Consider the following 21,584-nt stretch of genomic DNA (forward strand, 5'->3'; position numbering starts at 1 on the left):
AGAGAGAGAGAGAGAGAGATCCAGACCAGAGCACTGCTCAAGTCTAGCTAACTGTGGTACTGAGTATTGAACCTGAGACCTCAGAGCCTCAGGCTGGAGCTCTTTTTGCATAGCCATTATGCTGTTTCCCTAGCTGAGGGAACATTTTTAAAGATTTATTTATTTGTTTATTTATTTGTGAGAGAGAAGATTTACATAAATCAGGCATGGAGAGAAAAACCAGAGCACCATTCTGGTACATGCACTGTTGGGGGTCAAACCAGGACCTCAGGCTCTCAAGTCTGATACTCTTAATAGTTGAATTTTTTCCTTTGCTGATAAGGAAAACTTTTGAACATATAGAAAAATAATATTTTTTAAATTTCTTTATTGGGGTATTAATGTTTTACAGTTGACAGTAAATACAATAGTTTGTACATGCATAACATTTCTCAGTTTTCCACATAATAATACAACCCCCTAAATTATTTTTTAAAAGAATTCTAAGTAAGAAATATAAACTTTCAACTATTGTTATTAAACGTATTGGTGGCTATCTTATGGAATTTTTAGCTTAGCCTGATGATTTTTTTTTTTATGAGAAGGAAAGAGACAATAGCACTGTTCAGTCATTTTTTTAATGAAGTTCCATTTTTTTTTGTTTTTGTACTTCTTATGTTTTATTAGGAAATGATATATAAGACAGTTGTCATACAGGTACAATTTCTCATCCTTCTATGATAAGTGCCTACCCAACAACCCTAGTACCAACTTAGGGCCCCCTCTACTACCATGTATTGGATTACCAGTGGCCAGAGGCCCCTCTCCTTGTCCCTCTGCCCCCATGTCCTTGGCCTTGCTGCAACAAACCATATCTAGTCCAAGTTTCACTCTGTGTTTTGCCTTCCCATCCTTATTTCTTAACGTCCGCCTATAAGTGAGATCATCTTTTATTCATCCTTCTCATTTTTGCTGATCTCTCTTAACGTAATTTCTTCAAATTCCACCCCCAATGAGACAAAGGAGATGACCTTGCCATTTTTAATAGTTGAGTATTTTTAATAATTGACTAGGGGTTACTGGGTCACCAGGTAGGTTCATTTCTTATAGTCTGAGAAATCTCCAGACTTTCTTCCACAGAACTTGAGCCAATTCACATAAATTCTCACCATCAGTTTCTTGTCATGTGGTACCAGAGAATAAAATTAGGGCCCTAGACATATAAAATGAATGCTCTAGCTATAAACCACCTCCCTTGCCCCAAAATTTCTAATGGACTATCTGAATATTGAATTTTAAATCATTTTATTTCCATTGAAAGCTTCAAAATAGCTAATATACCAATTTAGATATGACTAAATTATAATTGTCTAATTTCAATATTTTTACTGATTATTGAACACATTATTTGATGTATTTTAAATTCATTTTGAGTCTTAACTGCATTTGATTCTTAAATTTATTGAAGATGCATTCTGAATTCATATAAACCCTCATATATCCTGTCTTGGCAAACATACACAGACTTAGAGAAGAATAGGGTAATGCTTAAAGCCGTTAATCATACTTATTTGTTATCATTGAGAGAGTATATGATAAGTTCTGAGTGCAATGATGCTGTGACACAGAAGATGCTTGACACGTTTAAGGTCCTTCATTTCTTCCCTCTTACAGCATCTCTCTCTCTCTCTCTCTCTCTCTCTCTCTCTCTCTCTCTCTCCTTCTCCCCCCCTTCCCCTCTCCCTCTCCCTCGCTCTTCTTTCCCTCCCATTATAGAGAATCTTGCCTTGGGAATAGCATTCCTTTTGGAGAAGTCTTATTAGCTACTGTTTAGTTTTGGTGGGACTTCATACACCTGTTGTTCCCTATAAAAAGGGAAGAATACCTGATTTTTTAAAAGAAAGAAATAAAGGAAGGAAGGAAGGAAGGAAGGAAGGAAGGAAGGAAGGAAGGAAGGAGGGAGGGAGGAAGGAAGGAAGGAAGAAAGAAAGAAAGGCTGGGGGGGCATAATGATAGCAGAGCAATAGCACACAGGACTTCTTGCATGTGAGCAGGCCTAGGTTCAGCCCCTGGCACTCTCAATAACTAGAGCTGAGTGATGCTCTGATCAAAAAATAAAAGAAGAAAGAAAACTTATTGGAAACCACCAACACAGTAGTTCACCTTATTATTTGTATGGCCTGGGTTTGAACCCAGTCCCCATTATACTCTGGGAAGCTTAGGTACTATGCTAGTTCTCTCTCTCTCTCTCTCTCTTTCTCTATGTCTCTCTCCTTTTGTCTTTGTTTCTGTCTCTCTGTCTCAAAAAGATGGCCTAAAGCAGTGAAGTTCTAATAATGACAAATAAATAAATTAATAAATAGTTTTTAAAAATTGTATTAGTTACTTAATGATGATCAATAAGATTATGGGTTAAGAGGGGTACACTTCCAAACAATTCCCCCCACCTGTTACCCTCCCCTCCATTGGAAGGGTCCCTAGTCTTCTTATTTTTAAATTTTTTTAATCTTTATTTGTTTATTGGATAGAGACAGTCAGAAATTGAGAGGGGAGGGGGAGATAGAGAGGGAGAGAGACAGAGAGACACCTGCAGTCCTGCTTCACCACTCATGAAAATTTTCCCCTTCAGGTAGGAACTGGGGGCTCCAACCTGGGTCCTTGTGCTTTATAACATATGCACTCAACCAGTTGCCGCCACCCAGCCCCGAAGGGTCTCTAGTCTTTAACCCTCTGGGAGTATGGACTAAAGATCCTTATGGGGTGCAAAGGGGGAGATGTGGCTCCCAACATTAGTAATTGCTTCTCCACTGGACATGGACATTGATAGGTTGATCCATAACCCCAGCCTATTTCTTTTCTTTTTTTAAAATTTCTTTATTGGGGAATTAATGTTTTATATTCGACAGTAAATACAATAGTTTGTACTTGCATAACATTTCTCAGTTTTCTGTATAACTGTATAACAATACAACACCCCCCCCCCCCACCCCGCTAGAGTCTTTTACTTTGGTGCAACATGCCAATTCCAGTTCAGGTTCTACCTGTGTTTTCTCTTCTGATCTTGTTTTTCAACTTCTGCATGAGAGTGAGATCATCCATATTTATCCTTCTGTTTCTGACTTTTTTTACTTAACATGAATTTTTCAAGGTCTATCCAAGATGGGCTGAAAAACGGTGAAGTTACCAATTTTTATAGCTGAGTAGTATTCCATTATGTATATATACCATGACTTGCTCAGCCACTCATCTGTTGTTGGACACCTGGGTTGCTTCCAGGTTTTAGCCATTACAAATTGTGCTGCTAAGAACATATGTGTACACAGATCATTTTGGATGGGTGTGTTGGGTTCCTTAGGATATATCCCAGGAGAGGAATTGCAGGATCATAGGATAGGTCCATTTCTAGCCTTCTGAGAGTTCTCTGGACTGCTCTACACAGAGGCTGGATCAATTGACATTCCCACCAGCAGTGCAGCAGGGTTCCTTTGACCCCACACCCTCTCCAGAATTTGCTGCTGCTACCTTTTCTAATGTATGACATTCTCACAGGAGTGAAGTGGTACCTCATTGTTGTCTTGATTTGCATTTCTCTGAAAATCAGAGACTTGGAACATTTTTTTCATGTGTTTCTCAGTCTTTTGGATCTCTTTTGTGGTGAATATTCTGTCCATGTCCTCTCCCTAATTTTGGATGGGGTTTTTTGTTTTCTTCTTGTTGAGTTTTGCCAAGATCTTTATATATTTTGGTTATTAGCCTCTTGTCTGATGTATGGCATATAAAAATATTTGCCCATTCTGTGAGTGGTCTCTTGGTTTGGGTGTTAGTTTCTTTTGCTGTGCAGAAGCTTTTTAATTTTATGCAGTCTAATAGGTTTATGCTTGCATTACTCTTTGTAATTGTATTTGTTTCATTGAAGATCTCTATAATATTGATTGCAGAAAAGAGCTCTGCTAAAATTTCCCTCTAAGTATCTGATAGTTTCTAGCATCCAAGTACTTGATCCACTTGGAATTTACTTTTGTATTTGGTGAAATATAATGGTTCAGTTTCATTCTTCTTCATGTCTAAACTTATTTTTTCCAACACCATTTGTTGAAGACACTCTTCTTTCACTATTTAATAGTCTGGGCACCTTTGTCAAAGATTAGATGTCCATAGGTGTGGGGACTTACTTCTGTGCTCTCAACTCTATTCTGTTGGTCAATGTGTCTTTTCATCTTCCTGTACCAAGCAGTTTTGATGACAAGAGCCCTACAATACAATTTGAGATCTGGGATTGTATTGCCTCCAGTTCTGTTCTTTCTTCTCAAGATAGTTTTGGCAATTCAAGGTCTTTTCCAGTTCCAGATAAACATTTGTAGTATTTGTTCTATTATCCTAAAAATGTGGTTGGGATCTTGATGGCATAGCATTAAATTTGTATATGGCTCTGGGTAATGTATTCATTTTGATGATGTTAATTCTTCCAACCCATGAACATGGATTATCTTTCTACTTCTTTGTGTCTTTTTCAATTTCCTTGAGTAGTGACTCATAATTTTCAGTATGCAAGTCTTTCAGTTCTTTGGTTAGGTTTATTCCTAGATATTTTATTGTTTTTGTTGCTATAGTAAAAAGGAACTGATTTCTGGATTTCAACTTTTGTTAACTTAGTGTTTGCATAGAGACTGCCACTGACTTTTGAATGTTAATTTTGTAGCCTGACACCTTACTGTATTGCTTGATGATTTCCAAAAGCTTCCTGCTGGATTCTTTATGTTTTTCTATGTATAATATCATGTCATCTGCAAATTGACTTCTTTTCTTCCAATCTTTATCACTTTAATTCCTTGCTCCTGCCTGCTTTCTATGGCAAGAACTTTCTGCACTATGTTGAATAGTAATGGTGATAGTGTGCACCCCTGTCTAATACCTGATCTGAGGGGAAATACTTCCAGTTTTTCACCATTGAGTATGATGTTGGCTGTAGGTTTGTTACATATAAACTCCACTAGCTTCAGGAATTTTCCATCTATTACATTTTTTTTAGTGTTTTGATCATAAAGGGATGTTGTATTTTGTCAAAGGCTTTCTCTGCATCTACTGATATGACCATGTGGTTTTTGGTCTTGTTTTTGTTGACATGGTGGATCACATTGATTGATTTATGTATATATATATATTTTTAAATTTTTTATTAAGAAAGGATTAGTGAACAAAAGCATAAGGTAGGAAGGGTACAACTCCACACAATTCCCACCACCCAATCCCCATAACCCACCCCCTCCCATGGTAGCTTTCCCATTCTCTAGCCCTCTGGGAGCATGGACCCAGGGTCGTTGAGGGTTGCAGAAGGTAGAAGGTCTGGCTTCTGTAATTGCTTCCCCGCTGAACATGGGCGTTGACTGGTCGGTCCATACCCCCAGTCTGCCTCTCTCTTTCCCTAGTAGGGTGTGTCTCTGGGGAAGCTGAGCTCCAGGACACATTGGTGGGGTCTTCAATCCAGGGAAGCCTGGCCAGCATCCTGGTGGCATCTGGAACCTGGTGATTGAAAAGAGAGTGAACATATGAAGCCAAACAATTTGTTGAGCAATCATGGATCCCAAGCTTGGAATAGTGGAGAGGAAGTGTTAGGGAGGTACTCACTGCAAACTCTAGTGTAATCCTGCTTTCAGGTATATATTTTGCAGTAGTTTATGGACACATGTGCACATAAGCTCTCTCTCACAGGAACTGGTGTATATCTAGGTTATGGGACTTTGTTAGAAAGTGAACTACCCGAGATGAAATTAGAGTGTACTATTAAAGGAAAGGTCTCACCCGAGTAATGAAGCTGAAGGGTTGTCATTCCACACGTGAAGTCTCTGGATACAGTCTGAGGTGAAGCATGTTGAGGTGGCAATCGTTGCTTTGGTTAGGTTGTGATCGGCGGATGCAATATTATTTGGTTTGGATTGGGAGATGCATACGGGAAAGTGGGCCTTATCCAAGGGTTCCAGGACTGGGGGAAGTAGGGGCTCTATAGTGAAGATGTGAGGTTCCTGCTGTCTTAGGGTTCAAAAAGACAATCAATAGTTAATATTATCATCACAATATTTGTTAATTGGGTTAACTTTGAAAAGTCCCTTTGTTATGGTTTGCTGTACAGTACCCAGTATCTTGTATATAGCTGTGCTATTGGAAGCTTCTAATCTACTTGGTCTAGGCTTTTGAGAGAGTCCGCATATCAAATACATAGCCTATATATTAAAAAGATTCAGTTTGTCTTTTGAGAAACTTTGAGACATACAATTGATTTCCCCCTCTCATATTAATTAACTACTGATTTATATGTCTACATTTTGCTAGGAGTGTACATAAACACCATTCCCACCACCAAAGGACTGTGACCCATCCCTCCCGCCCACTCCCACCCCCCACTGGCCCAGGAAGCTACATGTCTACCCCTCACCACTGGGTTTTTACTTTGGTGCCCTACTTACAATTTGATCAGGTCCTGCTTTTAGTTTCCCTTTCAGGTCTTCTTAGTCAGCTTCTGTTGATGAGTGGGATCATCCCATACTCATCTTTATCTTTCTGACTTAGTTCACTTAACATAATTCCTTCTAGCTCTGTCCAAGATGGGTCAGAGAAGGTGGGTTCATTGTTCTTGATAGCTGCATAGTATTCCATTGTGTATATAAACCACAGCTTTCTCAGCCACTCATCTGTTGTTGGGTACCTGGGTTGCTTCCAGGTTTTAGCTATTATGAATTGTGCTGCTATGAACATAGGAGTACACACCTCTTTTTGGTTGGGTGTTATGGAGTCCTTGGGGTATAACCCCAGGAGAGGAATTATTGGGTCATATGGAAGGTCCATGTCTAGCCTTCTGAGAGTTTTCCAGACTGCTCTCCACAGAGGCTGTACCAATTTACATTCCCACCAGCAATGTAAAAGGGTCTGTCCCGCATCCTCTCCAGCATTTGTTGCTGCTGTCCTTTTTGATGTATGCCATTCTTACAGGAGTGAGGTGGTAGCTTAGTGTTGTCTTAATTTGCATTTCTCTGACAATCAGTGACCTAGAGCAGTTTTTCATATGTTTGTTAGCCTTTTGGATCTCCTCTGTGGTGAATGTTTTGTTCATTTCCTCTGCCCATTTTTGGATGGGGTCATTTGCTTTTTTGTGGCTAAGTTTGCTGAGCTCTTTATATATTTTGGTGATTAGTTTCTTGTCTGATGTCTGGCATGTGAATATCTTCTCCCATTCTGTGAGGGGTCTCTCTGTTTGTTTAATAGTTTCTTTGGATGTGCAGAAGCTTTTCAATTTGATGTAGTCCCATTGGTTTGTTTCTGCTTTGGTCTTCCTTGCAATTTGGTTTGATTCATCAAAGATGTCCTTGAGGTGTATGTGGGAAAGTGTTTTACCAATGTTTTCCTCTAAGTATTTGATTGTTTCTGGTCTGACATCTAGGTCTTTGATCCATTTGGAGTTGATTTTTGTTTCTGGTGAGATAAAGTGGTTCAATTTCATTCTTCTGCATGTTTCAACCCAGTTTTCCCAGCACCATTTATTGAAGAGAGGCTCCTTTTTCCATTTAATCCTTTGGGCCCCCTTATCAAAGATTAGATGCCCATAGGTGTTGGGATTTACTTCTGGGCTTTCAATTCTGTTCCACTGGTCTGTGTGCCTATTTTTGTTCCAGTACCATGCTGTTTTGATGATGATGGCTTTATAATATAGTTTAAGGTCTGGGAGTGTGATGCCTCCATTTCTGTTTCTTTTCCTTAAGATGGTTTTGGCAATTCTAGGTGTTTTCAGGTTCCAGATAAATGATTGTAGTGTTTGTTCTATTCTCTTAAAGAAGCCTGATTTACGTATATTAAAACAACCTTGCATGCCTGGGATAAACCCCACTTGGTCTTGATGAACAATCTTTTTGATATTCTGTTGTATCTGGTTGGCTAGAATTTTGTTCAATATTTTCGCATCTATGTTCATCAGAGATATTGGTCTATAGTTTTCTTTTTTGGTTGTGTCCCTGTCTGCTTTTGATATCAACATGATGTTCATAGAACTGACTGTTTATAGGAGATCTTTCAGAACTTCTTTCAGGGCACGCTTGGTGATAGTTGATTCAACTGTTGTGTGAGAATTTTTATGCCTTAATCTAGTCTGAATGAGAGTCTAGCAGGATACAGTAGCCTTGGTTGAAAGCCTTTCTCATTGAGCACTTTAAATATCTTGCCATTCTCTTCTGGCCTGTAGTGTTTGTATGGAGAGGTATGCTGCTAATCTTATGGGTTTTCCTTTGTAGGTGACTCTTTGTTATTCTCTTGCAGCCTTCAGCATCCTTTCTTTATCCTTATTCCTTTCCACTCTAAATATGATGTGTCTTGGCATCTTTAAGTCTGTGTTAATTGTGTTTGGGACCCTCTGGGCTTCTTGACCCTTTATGCTTTTTATGTTTTCTAGAGAAGTTCTCAGCTATTATGTCCTGAAGAATGCTTTCTTCTCCTCCCTCTCTTTCTTCCTCTGGTAAGCCAATAATGCATATATTATTTCTTTTGAAGTCATCCCATAGGTCTCTGTTGTTGTTTTCAGTATCTCTTAATCTCTTTTTGAGATCACTTCATTCTTTTTTAGTTGTCTCTAGTCAGTCCTCAGTCTTACTAGTTCTGTTTTTAGCTTCATTTACTCTATTCTCTCTCCCCTGTACTGTTTTCTGGAGTTCATCTATTTTGTTGCCCTATTCTGACACTGTTTTAGCTTGTTCAGCTATTTGTGTTTCTAACTCAGCTATTTCAGCTTTCAGTTTTCTAATAACCTTTAGATAATTAGTGTTTTTTTCTGTAGACTCATTTGTTGTTTCTGCATTTCTGATGACAATTCTTTCAAACTCTTTACTCACTCCTAAGGATTATTTCTTTAAGTAGTGTTTGGATGTTGACCTCATTATTTTGTGCTTCATCCTTTGGGGGGCTTTTAGCTGGACTCTTGTCCTGGTTCATTTCTCCAATATTTCTTCTTGTTGGTTTAGTCATTCTATCTAGTATGTTATGAGGTCCCTCTCTCAGTAGTTTTCAAATTACTGATCACTCTTGCTTGGATTGTCTTGTGTCTAAGTTAGGTACTTAAAGAGTTCACAGTTATGGAAATTGACAGTTGTTTCAATATTTCTGAGTTGGAGCATAGTGGTTTAAAAGCCTTTTTTCATTATTTTTCTTCCCTGTGTCTATGGGATCCTGAGAGCTTTTAAACTACAAGTAGGCTTTTTAGCTTTATCAGTGACTCTTGACCAAGAGATAAAGCATGGTGGGGCAGAGATCATCCAGTGGTTATGTAAAGTGATTCTCACATCCCCACGTCTCTAGGCCATGGAAGTATAGATCTTCTCCTGAGTTTCCTGGTTAGTTCTCTGTCCCTGGTGTCAGCACAGGGCCTCCCCACCACTGCTCCAGATTCTGAGGGCAGTAGCAATGGAGACTCACAATTCTATTTGATGAGTCTTAGGGAAGTTCTCTTCTCCCTTCAGTCATCTTTTTTGGTTAAACAGACTGGAGGTGGTGTCTCAACTGGTAAACTGCAGGACTGTTATCAGCCACTTAATCTCTCCTTAGGCTTCTCTCTGTCCATGAGCCACATGTGTTTGCACTCCCTGGTGAAGTCGTTTTATTCCTGTCATGTTGAGGTCCCAGGTGTTCTACTTTGGTATTTCTGACCCTAGCCTCTTTCTATATTTCTCAGATGAGATGGTACTCTGGGATTCCAAGACACATTTGTGAGATTGTCTGCCCAGGGACGTCAGTTTCGCATCATGGTAGCATCTGTAACTTGGTGGCTGAAAAGCATTAAGATAAAAGCAGAACAGATTGTTTAGTAATCAGGATCCTAAATATAAGAATATAGAAGATGATATTTTAGGGTCTTTCTGTTAGAAGAAACTAGGAAGTCTGGATCAGATCAGACATTTGCTACCAAATATGGGAAAACTATATAAATACCACTAACTGTAAACCTCACTGATCTGACCTAGGGCCCATGTCTGTTAATATTTAGCAAAGGAACCTGTGTAACTTCTATATCCCTGTCTGTCTGAGGTCAATGTCTATGGCCATAGCTAGGAACAGTCTAGGCTGCACTCATTTCAGGACACATCTTCCTCAAGTGGCAGAGTATGTTGACCCAGCCTCCCTTCATAGTGGGGCAGTTTCTACCATTGTTCTACATTGAGGGAAAGGTCCTGTAGAGAACCACAAGAGGGCTTATGATGTTCCTGATGGGGATGGCCAGTGATAGTGGAGAAAGGGACCTGTTACAGGTCTAGCCCATCATATTTATGTTGAAATACCAGGATTCCCTGACTAGGGCCCCAGATGATGAGGTATCTTGATAGTGATGAATAGGGCCATCATTAAAGTATGCTGGTCTCTTGCCCTTATCCAGCTTTTGTATTCCTTAGTTTATCTGACAGGCTTAAAGTTAGAAGGATTGAGAGAAGTGAAATAGGAGGTGAGGAGAGTATCTAGGTCTAAGTAGAAACTATTTGATTAAGTATTGTATGGTGTCTTTTTTAGGCTTTTCTACTTGCTTATTACAGTTATTGAGTCACTGCAGACTATAGCACACACTTTTAATTAAAGGTATATATTTTCCCGTAACTTAAGATATGTGTACATATGTGCCCTATCTTATGGACCCTGGTCTATATCTAGGTTTTGTAACTTTGTTAGTTAATGTGCCATCCAAAATGGAGTTAAGGAGACCTGTGAGCTAGGAAAGGTCTCACCAGTGTAATGAAGCTAGATATCCCAGGCCTAGTGTCTCTGGCCACAATCCAAAGTGAAACATGTTGAGATGGCACTAGTTGCATTGCAGTATCAAATGGTATGGATAAAGAGAAGCATGAAAGAAAACAAGTAAAGACCCAGAGGTTCCAGTTCTGGGAGAAATATGGTTTTTATAGAGAATGAGGAAGGTTCCTTCCTGTCTTATAGAGTTTAGGAAGGCAATAGGCAATTATTATTGTAACAAAGTAATTTGGGAAACTCATAGTTAGACTTACTGTACCATATAAGACCTTGACATGTTTTATATATTTAATGCCATTTACAAATAACTATATCTTATATACTAACAGGACCAGTTGCTCCTGGTCCTCCTAGTCTAAGATTATAGATGATTTAATATTTCAAAAAAGTTATTAGCAATGCATTAATAATTTAAGTCTAGTGTTAAAATTCAGTCAGTTTACTAATTTGAAAATTTAAGTGCTTAGATCGAAGGAATATATATTCAGAACTGAAGTCTATTTTTTGGTGCAATACTCCAAACTCAGTCAATTTCTGCTTTATGCTTACCTTTCTGTTCTTTTTTCTGAACTTCTATTTAACAGTTGAATCATACCATACTTGTTTTTCTCTTTCTGGCATATCTCATTCAACATAATTCCTTTTAGCTCCATCCAAGATGTGTTAGAGAAGGTGGGTTCATTATTTTTTAATAGCTGAGTAGTATTCCATTGTGTATATATACCACAACTTTCTCTGTCATTCATTTGTTGTTGGAAGCTTGGTTGTTTCCAGGTTTTGACTACTACAAAGTGGTGCTGCTATGAACATAGGTATACACATATCTTTTGGGATGGGTGTGATTGAGTCCTTAGAATATATCCCTAGGAGAGGAATTATTGGGTCATATGGAATGTCATTTTCTAGCCTTGTGAGGGTTCTCCAGACTGCTCTCCATAGAGGCTGGACCAATTTACATTCCCACCAGCAGTGCAGGAGGGTTCCTTTGTCCCCACAACCTCTCCAACATTTGTTGTTGCTGTCATTTCTCACAGGGGTGAAGTGATATCTCATTGTTGTCTTTATTTAAATTTCTCTGACAACCTGTGACTTGAAGCAATTTTTCCTATATCTACTGACCCTTTGGATTTCTTCTGTAGTGGGTATTCTGTTCATATCCATTCCCCACTTTTGAATTGGGTCATTGCTTTTTTGTTGCTAAGTTTTGTGAGCTCTTTATTTTATTTTGGTTATTAGCCTCTTGTCTGATGTATGCCATGTAAAAATCTTCTCCCATTCTGTGAGGAATCTCATTGTTATGGTGATAGTTTCTTTTGCTGTGAAGAAGTTTTTAATTTGATGTAGTCCCACTGGTGTATTTTTGTTTTAGTCTTCCTTGCAATTTGGAAAATGTTCCACCAATATTTTTCTCTAAGTATTTGCTAGTTTTTGGTCTAACATCCAGGTCCTTGATCCATTTGAAGTTTATTTTTGTTTCTGTTGAGATAAAGTGGTTCAGTTTCATTCTTCTGCATGATTCAGTTTACCCAGCACCATTTGTTGAAGAGACTCTCCTTTCTCCATTTAATGGTTTTGACCCCCTTATCAAAAATTATATGTCCATAGATGTATAAATAAATTTTAAAGACTGTATTGGAAATCCAGAGGCCATAGATAATAAGCAGTCATCATGGAGACCAGGCAGGAACCATAGTGGATCCCAAGGGCAAGCTGACCAGGATACTGTTGGCTTCCAAGCTACAACTTCAGGTAAAGGCAATCTAACTGTTTCCTTCTATCAGTATTATTTGCCACCTTTATCTTTCATTTTATGAGAGAGAAAGGAGAAAGGAAGGGTATGGGAGAAGCAGGGAGGGAGAGAGGGTTTAGAGAGAGGTGGAGGGCCTGTGAGCAGAACAGCTGTCAGCTCTGGCTTATGGTAGTCTCAGGGATTGAACCTGGGAACCCTTGAAAATCAGACATGGAATTCTATGCCATATAATATTGAGCTATATCCCACCATCCCTATCCACTGGCCCTGTTTTTCTAGTTTTCTATCTTTAGGTTTCAGACAGCTCTGCTTAGGAGAGAAGCTGGAGTTATCCTTTAAAAAGATAGACACATTATATCACTCTCTGATCCAAACTCTCCAGTTTTGTTCCACCAGCTACAGAATTTGTGGTGCTCAGTGCAAAATGAAAATGTGGGTTCTTTTGTTAAAAATCTAGTGAGAATTTCAGGATGATAGTAGCAAGAAATTAATCAAGCACCATGCCCTTCCACAAGTGAACACTAGTGCCTTTGCATAAAGTGAGTGTGAATGAAACAGTCCTCATCCCAATGCTTCCTTTTCACTCAGATGAACAGCTGAAGACCTTATCTTGGCCAGAAAAACCCATGGTGATTTGATTCCTGCCCACTGTTCTCACTCCTTTCATGCTGCTTTTCCCTTTGCTCATCTTACATCAGCCACTGTGGTCTTTGCATTTTTTCATGGACACATCATTCCCACTCTCTTAGGGATTTGTCATTTGCTGAAGCCCCCTTGAGACAGTCACGAACCACATGTAGCTATTAAGTTCTTAAAAGATATATACACTAGGAGCCAGGTGGTAGCTTACTTATAAATGATATGCTTTACAATACTCAAGGTTCTAGGTTCAAACCCCTGGTCCCCAACTTCAAGAAGGAAGCTTCAGGAGCATTGAAGCAGTGAGGCAAATGTCTCTGTCTCCTTCTTCTCTTTGGATTTCTGTCTCTTGCCAGTAAATAAATATGTAAATAATATTTTTAAAATCATTAAAAAAGAAGACATACTGTAAGATGTAACTATATGCATTTATTTTAAAAATTATAAAATGAAGACTTAAGATATATCATTCATAATTTTTATATTGATTATAAATTAAAATAAAAATTGGACAGGTAGGAGAAAAGAAAATATATCACTACAGTTAATTTCACCAGTTTTGTAAAACTTTTTAAACTACTAGAGAATTTAAAGTTACCTGTGTGACTAGCACTATGCTGACTTTGGCTTGCTCCTTTGTTTCTTTTTTGGTCTCTGTTCACACAATACTTTGTTACAAATCTTTTTTTCTTTTTTCTTTTTTTAACCTATCCTTTTAGTAAAGATTTTAAGATGATATTTTCAGTGTAGAAGTGATGGTTGCTTTTGCTGATGTGTGCATTTTCCAAAAGTTTAACTTTCCTCATAGCAAATAGTATGGTGGCAAGTTTAGAGGCTCTAGAATAAAGATGTTTTCTTTGTGTACCATGATCACAAATCTCATTTATTTAAACCATTGTAATAATATTTAATATGTACTTCAACATAATGTTCACCTTTGAGGGTTTTTTCCCCATCAAGTGTTTGCCAGTGCTTTTTTTTTATGAAATAAAACAATTGGATGCATAGTGAAGGAGCAGGAATTCTGTGATACCTGCAATGTGAGAGACATAACTTCCTCAAAAAGTGATGTACACAAGTCAGAAACTGACTCAAAATATGAAAATAATGCTGAGGCTGTTGGGTAAATGAAAAAGTGTCTCTGCGAGTGGAGATTCCTTGGAGCTTTGACCACATTCAGTAAAATTGGCTCTTTCATACTAGTCCCAGATTGGAGTAGCATACGCTTTGGATTAGGGTGTGTTGGCTTTGAAGAATAATAAACGCATGTCAATGTCAGAGGTGCAGCATTACTTAATATTTCTTTCCTGTAGACTGCTTGGCAATCCTCACTGTTTTTTGATGCCAGTAGAACTGGGTATGTTCCTTTCATTGCCATGTTTAACCTGGCGAAGCTAGACTTGCACCTCGTATCTGTCAGTTTTGTCTTCCGAACCCTGAGTCTCAGAAGGCTTGTGTACTCCATGAGCCACTTGAACAGGTCACATGTCTGGGCAGCAGGCATGAACACAATGCTTTACGTATTTTGTTACTTGTGGAAGGAATCAAGGTTTAATACACTGAGGACCTCAGGTGGCAGAAAATCTGTAATCATAGTTTTTAGGAAGACAGGAGTCATTCATTGAGAATGAATTTTTAGCTCTGCTGTCATATTTTTTATTCTACTACATAATTTCAAGATATGGAATTCTTTTATCAAGGGACATAAATGCCCATGTATGAATGTTTTTAGTGAAATATTCCCTCATGGCTATGATTGTAATGTTGGAGATGCAGCACAGTTTTCATGCTGCAGCCATAGGATTCTGTTCCCATACCTGAATTCAGACTTCAGCTGATGAAGTGCTACCTGACTATTTGGTTTTTGTAGGAAATGTCATAAAACCTTGATGACATTGTACATTTGGAAAGTGTATAATGCCTGGGATTTTAGGACATGGTAGCATTATTTGAATCAGATCAAATTTAAACTGCGATGCAGCTCATAGATTCTTAGAGCATAAACTTATTACCCTCTTTTTTAAGTCATTAAAATTGGACAAAAATTTGATATCCATTTTCATTGTAGGTCTCAGTCCCATTAGTAATGTGAATTTATAGAGCAGAGGTACTTTATTTATTAGGGCTAGAAAAACAGATGGTGATTTCTCTGGAAATCAATTTCACTAACTCCCTGTTAAACGTCATGGGTTTCCCTATGGATTAAGAAGGGCAGGGAGGGTTGAGTGAAGTTGGCTCCTGGGAGTGGTGTGGTCCTTCCCATTTTAGAAGCTTTTTTACTCTTTTAGAAGTGGGATGATGAAAATTCTGAATAAGGATATTCTCAGAGATAAGGAGAGTACAGAGGGTGGATATTAGCATACTGACCTTTATGACACTTATCAAAATGAGTAATATTTGAGATGAATACAGACCATAGATGTTTCCACATATTATAAATATATGTAGGCTATGGGGGGGCTTTTTACTCAATTGAACTTTTTCTTCATGTTTAAATATCCAACAAAGGTTTGATTATTTATTATTGACAAACATAATTTATATGTGCATAATCATACTTAACTTGTATTACTGAGTGTTTCCTGTGTGTTATTTAGTTACTAGCCCAGATTCTGAAGGTCCATAAAGAAATGATACAGTCAGAATGCTTCAAGAAATTGACAGTCTGGTTGGAAAAATAGACTTATATAATCCCATGTATAAGTGCAATGTGGAGCTAAATGGCATGATACCAGAGGCAAACTACTTGATGGATGCACATAGTAGAATTCTGCTATTTTAGAGGAGGAAAACTATTTCAAAATAATTCAGAACCCCAGAATCTGAACCAGATTAGGCATGATCAGAGACTAAGATGATTCCAAGAATCCAAGACAAGACAGACAGTGTCATGATCCCCAAACTCTGAGAACAAGGCATATCTGGCATGGTGTCTTCTCTACTGGTGACTTCCCTTCTGTTCTCTTTCCTCTACCTTTATGTCATGCTGCCAATTGAAATTCAAAGTCCTAGGACAGACCTAATAGGTGTATTTCAGTGGCAGGATCTAATCAAAGTCCCCTAAAAGGAATCTGGAAAAAATTGTTTTTATTTATTGGATAGACAGCCAGAAATTGAGAGGGAAAGGAGTGATAGAGAAGGAGATAGAAAGAGAGACACCTACCTGCAACACTGCTTTACCACTCACAAAGCAGGTGGGGGCCTGCAGGTGGGGACCAGGGGGCTCAAACCCAGGTCCTTGAACATTGTAATGTGTACTCAATCAGGTACGCCACCACCTGGCCCCAAATTTGGAAAATGTTGTTCCAGATTTTACAATGAGCTTTCTAATCAGTTCCTGTGTCAGGAAAGTCTGCTGAAACTGAAGGCTTGGGAGAAGTTTTACACTCTTACAGAATTATCTCTTGGTTGGAATTATGCATCCCTTTTGTATATGTTGGCTTCCTGCCCAGGCTAAACTTCTAGAGTTCCCCTATTATGGTATTTATAACATCTCTAGATCCTTTTGAAAATCTTGGTGCATGATGATTTTCCATTAGCATTCACTGGATAAATTATGCTAGCAAATTCTGAATAATGAAAAATTGGGAGGAAAGAAATTGCTTTGAGATTCACTAATGGCTCAAGAATATTGTTAGTTGTGAGAAGAATGATTTGCCCCAATGAGGTGTCAAATTATAGTTTACAAGATAGATCCACCCAATTAATAACACAACAGATGAAAGTTCAGGAAGATAGCATAATGTCTATGCAAAAATACTTTCATGTCTGAGGCTCGAAAGTCCCAGGTCCAATCCTCTGTAGCACTATAAGCCAGAACTGAGCAATGCTCTGGCAAGATAAGGAGAGAAAGAAAGAGAGAAAGGGAGAAAGAGAGAATGAAATAAAAAAGAAGAATAGAAGGAAGGAAGGAAGGAAGGAAGGAAGGAAGGAAGGAAGGAAGGAAGGAAGGAAGGAAGGGGAGGTGGCAAAATAGCTCAGTTGGATAGTGCACTGCTTCTGCTATATGCAAAATCCAGTTTTGACCCTGACTGCATGGCATTGGAGGCAGTTTCAGGGTTGTAATGTCCATCTCTCTCTACCTGCCTCTCACTATCTGAAAAAGTTATCCTGGAATGGTAAAGTCTAGTGATGGAAAAAAAAGTCAAATATGAGGACATGACTATTGCTCTATCCACATTTAACAGTTCTAATCTTCCTGCCTCAGTTTCATATCTCTGAAAAATTAGGAAAAAATGAAGGCTTGGACCATGTGGTGGTGTACCAAGTTAAGGACACTCATCACAATGAGCAAGGACCTGGGAACATGCTGCAGTCCCCATTTGCAGGGGGAGAACTTCATGAGCAGTGAAGCAGTGCTACAAGTGTCTCTTTCTCTTTCCCTCTCTGTTTTCCTCTTCCCTCTCTATTGCTTTCTGTCCATGTACAATAATAAATAAATAATAATATATAGTAATAAAATAAATATTTAGAAAATGAAGATTTGAGTAAAGAAAGACACTGTTCCTCTATTTTCTGATATTATAGAAATACTTGGTGACACTATAGAGAATGATTGCTTGTTCTGCAAAGAGAATACTTCCTCTCAAGTTATGGGGTTGTTAGTGATGTGGTATTTTATAATTGAAATTACTGACTATCTCTTACTATTTGTAATTATTAGCATGCAAGTGACAGTTTTTCTTTTGAAAATTATTTTCCTTAGTGTAGAAAACATTAAATGAGATTGGGCATGCTCAGGGTAGAATACCCACAGACTAGAAAACAGTAGAGAAAGTCAACTTAATATATGATAAAATATACTCTTTATATGTATTTCATTTTTAGGGTAACAGTATGTTATTGGGTCTAAGAGGAAGGATCTTTTTTCTGGATCATGTATTACATTGTGATTTTTATCATGAGGTTGATATTTTATTTATATTTTTATTATATTAGTGATTTAATACTGATTTAAAAAATTGTGAGATAATGGGGTCAGGCAGTGGTGCACCTGGTTAAGTGCATACATTACACTATGCAGTATGTTCGGGTACCCTGGTCTCCACCTGCAGGGGAAAAGCTTCATGAGTATTGACGTAATGCTACAGGTTTTCCTTTCTCTCTCTCAGTCCCCCCATCCCCTCTCCATTTCTCTCTGTCTCTATAAATAACAAATAGAATAATAAAGTAAAATGACTTCAGTTTTTAAAAGATAGATGTTAAAAAATATGAGATAACAAGGATATAATTCCATACCATTCCCACCACCAGAGTTCTATGCCTTCATTCCTGCAGTAGTTTTCCCAAGGTCACAACTGTGGGTTGACTTACCTTTTCTGTAACTCTATGTTTATATATTTGCCCATTTTTGGTATGGTCTTGCCTTCTCCATCTCCAAGTCATACCTATACCTATTACTATTTCCTTCGTAAATATCCTTCGTTTTTCCTCTTACCTCTCTGGGACCTGATGGAATTGAAGTTCACAGCCCTCTGGTCATATTCCCCTACCACTGTTGTCCTTTTGGGAATATGGATCCAAATTCTTTTTTGTAGTGCAGCAGTTTGGAGTTCTGCCTTTTGTAGTTTCTTCTCCACTGGGAATGGATGCTGAATGCCAAGGCTGTTTTTTTTTTAAATTAATTTACTTTTTTCAAAAAGGAGACATTAACAAAACCATAGGATAGGAGGGGTACAACTCCACACAATTCCCACCACCAGATCTCCATATCCTATCCCCTACCCTGATAGCTTTCCCATTCTTTATCCCTCTGGGAGTATGGACCCAAGGTTATTGTGGGATACAGAAGGTGGAAAGTCTGGCTTCTGTAATTGCTTCCCCGCCGAACATGGGCGTTGACTGGTCAATCCATACTCCCAGGCTGCCTCTCTCTTTCCCTAGTAGGGTGGGTCTCTGGGGATTCAGAGCTCCATGACACATTGGTGGGGTCGTCTCTCCAGGGAAGTCTGGTCGACATCATGGTAGCACATGGAACCGTGTGGCTGAAAAGAGAATTAACATACAAAGCCAAACAAATTGTTGAACAGTTATGGAACTAAAGGCTGGAATGGTGCAGATGAAGTGTTGGGTGGTACTAACTGCAGACTCTTGTGTATTTTTGCTTTCAGGTATATATTTTGCCCTAGTTTATGGATACATGTGAACATATGCTCTATCTCATGGGACCTGGTCTATATCTAGGTTTTGGGACTTTGTTAGGAAGTGAACCGCCTGGAATGGAATTAGAGCATACTATGAAAGGAAAGGTCTCACCCGAGTAATGAAGCTGAAGGGTTGTCATTCCACACCTGAAGTCTCTGGACACAGTCTGAAGTGAAGCATGCTGAGGTGGCACTTGTTGTGTTGATTAGGTTGTGATCAGCGGGTGCAATATTATTTGGTATGAATTGAGAGAAGCATGCAGGAAAGTGCACACCACCCTAAGGTTCCAGGACTGAGGGAAATATAGGCTTTATATTGGAAATGTGAGATTCCTGCTGTATTAGTATTCAAGAAGACAATGGATAGTTATTGTTATAGTCACATTATTTGGTAATTGGGTTAACTTAGAAGAGTGCACTGCTGGTGGGAATGTAAATTGGTTCAGCCTCTGTGGAGAGCAGTCTGGAGAACTTTCACAAGGCTAGACATGGACCTTCCATATGACCCAGTAATTCCTCTCCTGGTGATATACCCCAAGGATTCCATAATGCCCAACTAAAAGATATGTGTACACCTATGTTCATAGCAGCACAATTCATAATAGCTAAAACCTGGAAGCAACCCAGGTACCCAAAAACAGATGAGTGGCTGAGACAGCTGTGGTATCTATACACAATGGAATACTACACTGCTATTAAGAGCAGTGAACCCACCTTCTCTGACCCATCTTGGATGGAGCTAGAGGGAATTATGTTAAGTGAGCTAAGTCAGAAAGATAAAGATGAGTATGGAATGATCCCACTCATCAACAGAAGTTGAGAAAGAAGAACAGAAAGGGAAACTAAAAGCAGGATTTGACTAAATCTGGAGTAGGGCACCAAAGTAAAAACCCCGGGGTGAGGATGAGTGTGGACATTCAGCTTCCATGGGCATGGGGGTGGGTGGGATGGGACACAGTCTTTTGGTGGTGGGAATGGTGTTTATGTACACTCCTATTAATTTGTAGTCATATAAATCACTATTTAATTAATATTAGAGGGGAAAAATTGATTGTATGTCTCAAACTTTTTAAAACACAGACTGAATCTTTTTAATACATAGGCTGAGTCTTTGATATATTGACTTTCTCAAAAGCCTAGACCAGGGAGAACAGAAGCAACTGGTGGAATAGCTATATACAAGATGTTGGATATTATGCTAAGGGTTTTTAATGTTAGCTGGATTCGATTATTTATTATATTGCACTTGCTACTGCTACTCTTGGCTAGAATGATATCCCAATATTAGAGATAGCCTAGGGTAAAAACACCTTGTTGATTTTAGCCATTTGATTCGACTGGTCTGTAGTTTGTTTTACCCAATGAAATGATATTTGGAAAGTGACTTTTGTGTGAGCTTGCTGCTTCCCTTGTAAGCTTAAGCTTCATTATGAACCAGCGAATATATAAACATATACATAATCTTTTTTTTTCATGTTGTATGAAGTTGTCCTTCTCATAGAGATGACACTGAAAGGGTTGGGGGGATATCATAATGGTTATGCAAAGAGACTCTCATATCTGAGGCTTCAAAGTCCCAGGTTCAATCCCTGTACCAGTGCTGAGCAGTGCTTTGGTTAAAAAAAAAAATGATGTCATTTCATTGTCCAGAACAAAGACTAAAAGTTTCACCTTCTCTTGGAATAATTAAAGAAAGGAGCTTCTATTTAAATGTTTATCTATTCACTCAGTACCAATGGACACTTTCTCTGTTTGCTTCATCTTTCTACACCTTTCGCTTCATCTTTCTACATCTTTCTACATCTTTCAGCTTTACTGAAACAGCTCACTGTTATATCAGTTAACAAACAGGTGAAATCCGTTTGCTGATGAAGCATAGATAATACTGAGGATGAAAAATTATGAGAGACTAGCAAGCCTGGAAGAGACTTGATGGATCTTCCTAGTTAATCTTCTACCTAGGATACACAGGTCCTGAGAGATGAAGTAACTTTTTCTGGGCCACAGAGTTAATTAGTGGCAGAACCTTGGTTATACCCAAGTGTCTGAATCTTATTTTGCATTATGCCTCCTCTCTCTTCCTTTCCCTTTCTTCCCATCTCTCTCTCTCTCTCTCTCTCTCTCTCTCATACTCTGTGCTACCAGAGGTCTTGGGCAACATTACCGTGTTCTTAGTTGCCTCTTTTCCTAACTTAATGCAGCCATCCAACATACATTAAGCATCTGTACTGAGCAGGGCACTCTGCAGCCACTGGAAGATACATAGGCCACCAAAGAAGGCATAGCTGCTGCCCTCTGGAAGA

General features: G+C 38.6%; 1 protein-coding gene across 8 annotated transcripts in view; it reads left to right on the top strand.

Annotated features, from left to right (window-relative positions):
* Positions 1 to 21,584, top strand: part of ERC2 (ELKS/RAB6-interacting/CAST family member 2) — a 1,141,350-nt gene that overhangs the window by 569,779 nt on the left and 549,987 nt on the right. The window lies entirely within an intron of this gene.

The sequence above is a fragment of the Erinaceus europaeus genome, chromosome 12 (genome assembly GCF_950295315.1).
Source record: "Erinaceus europaeus chromosome 12, mEriEur2.1, whole genome shotgun sequence".
In the NCBI taxonomy this organism is placed as follows: domain Eukaryota; kingdom Metazoa; phylum Chordata; class Mammalia; order Eulipotyphla; family Erinaceidae; genus Erinaceus; species Erinaceus europaeus.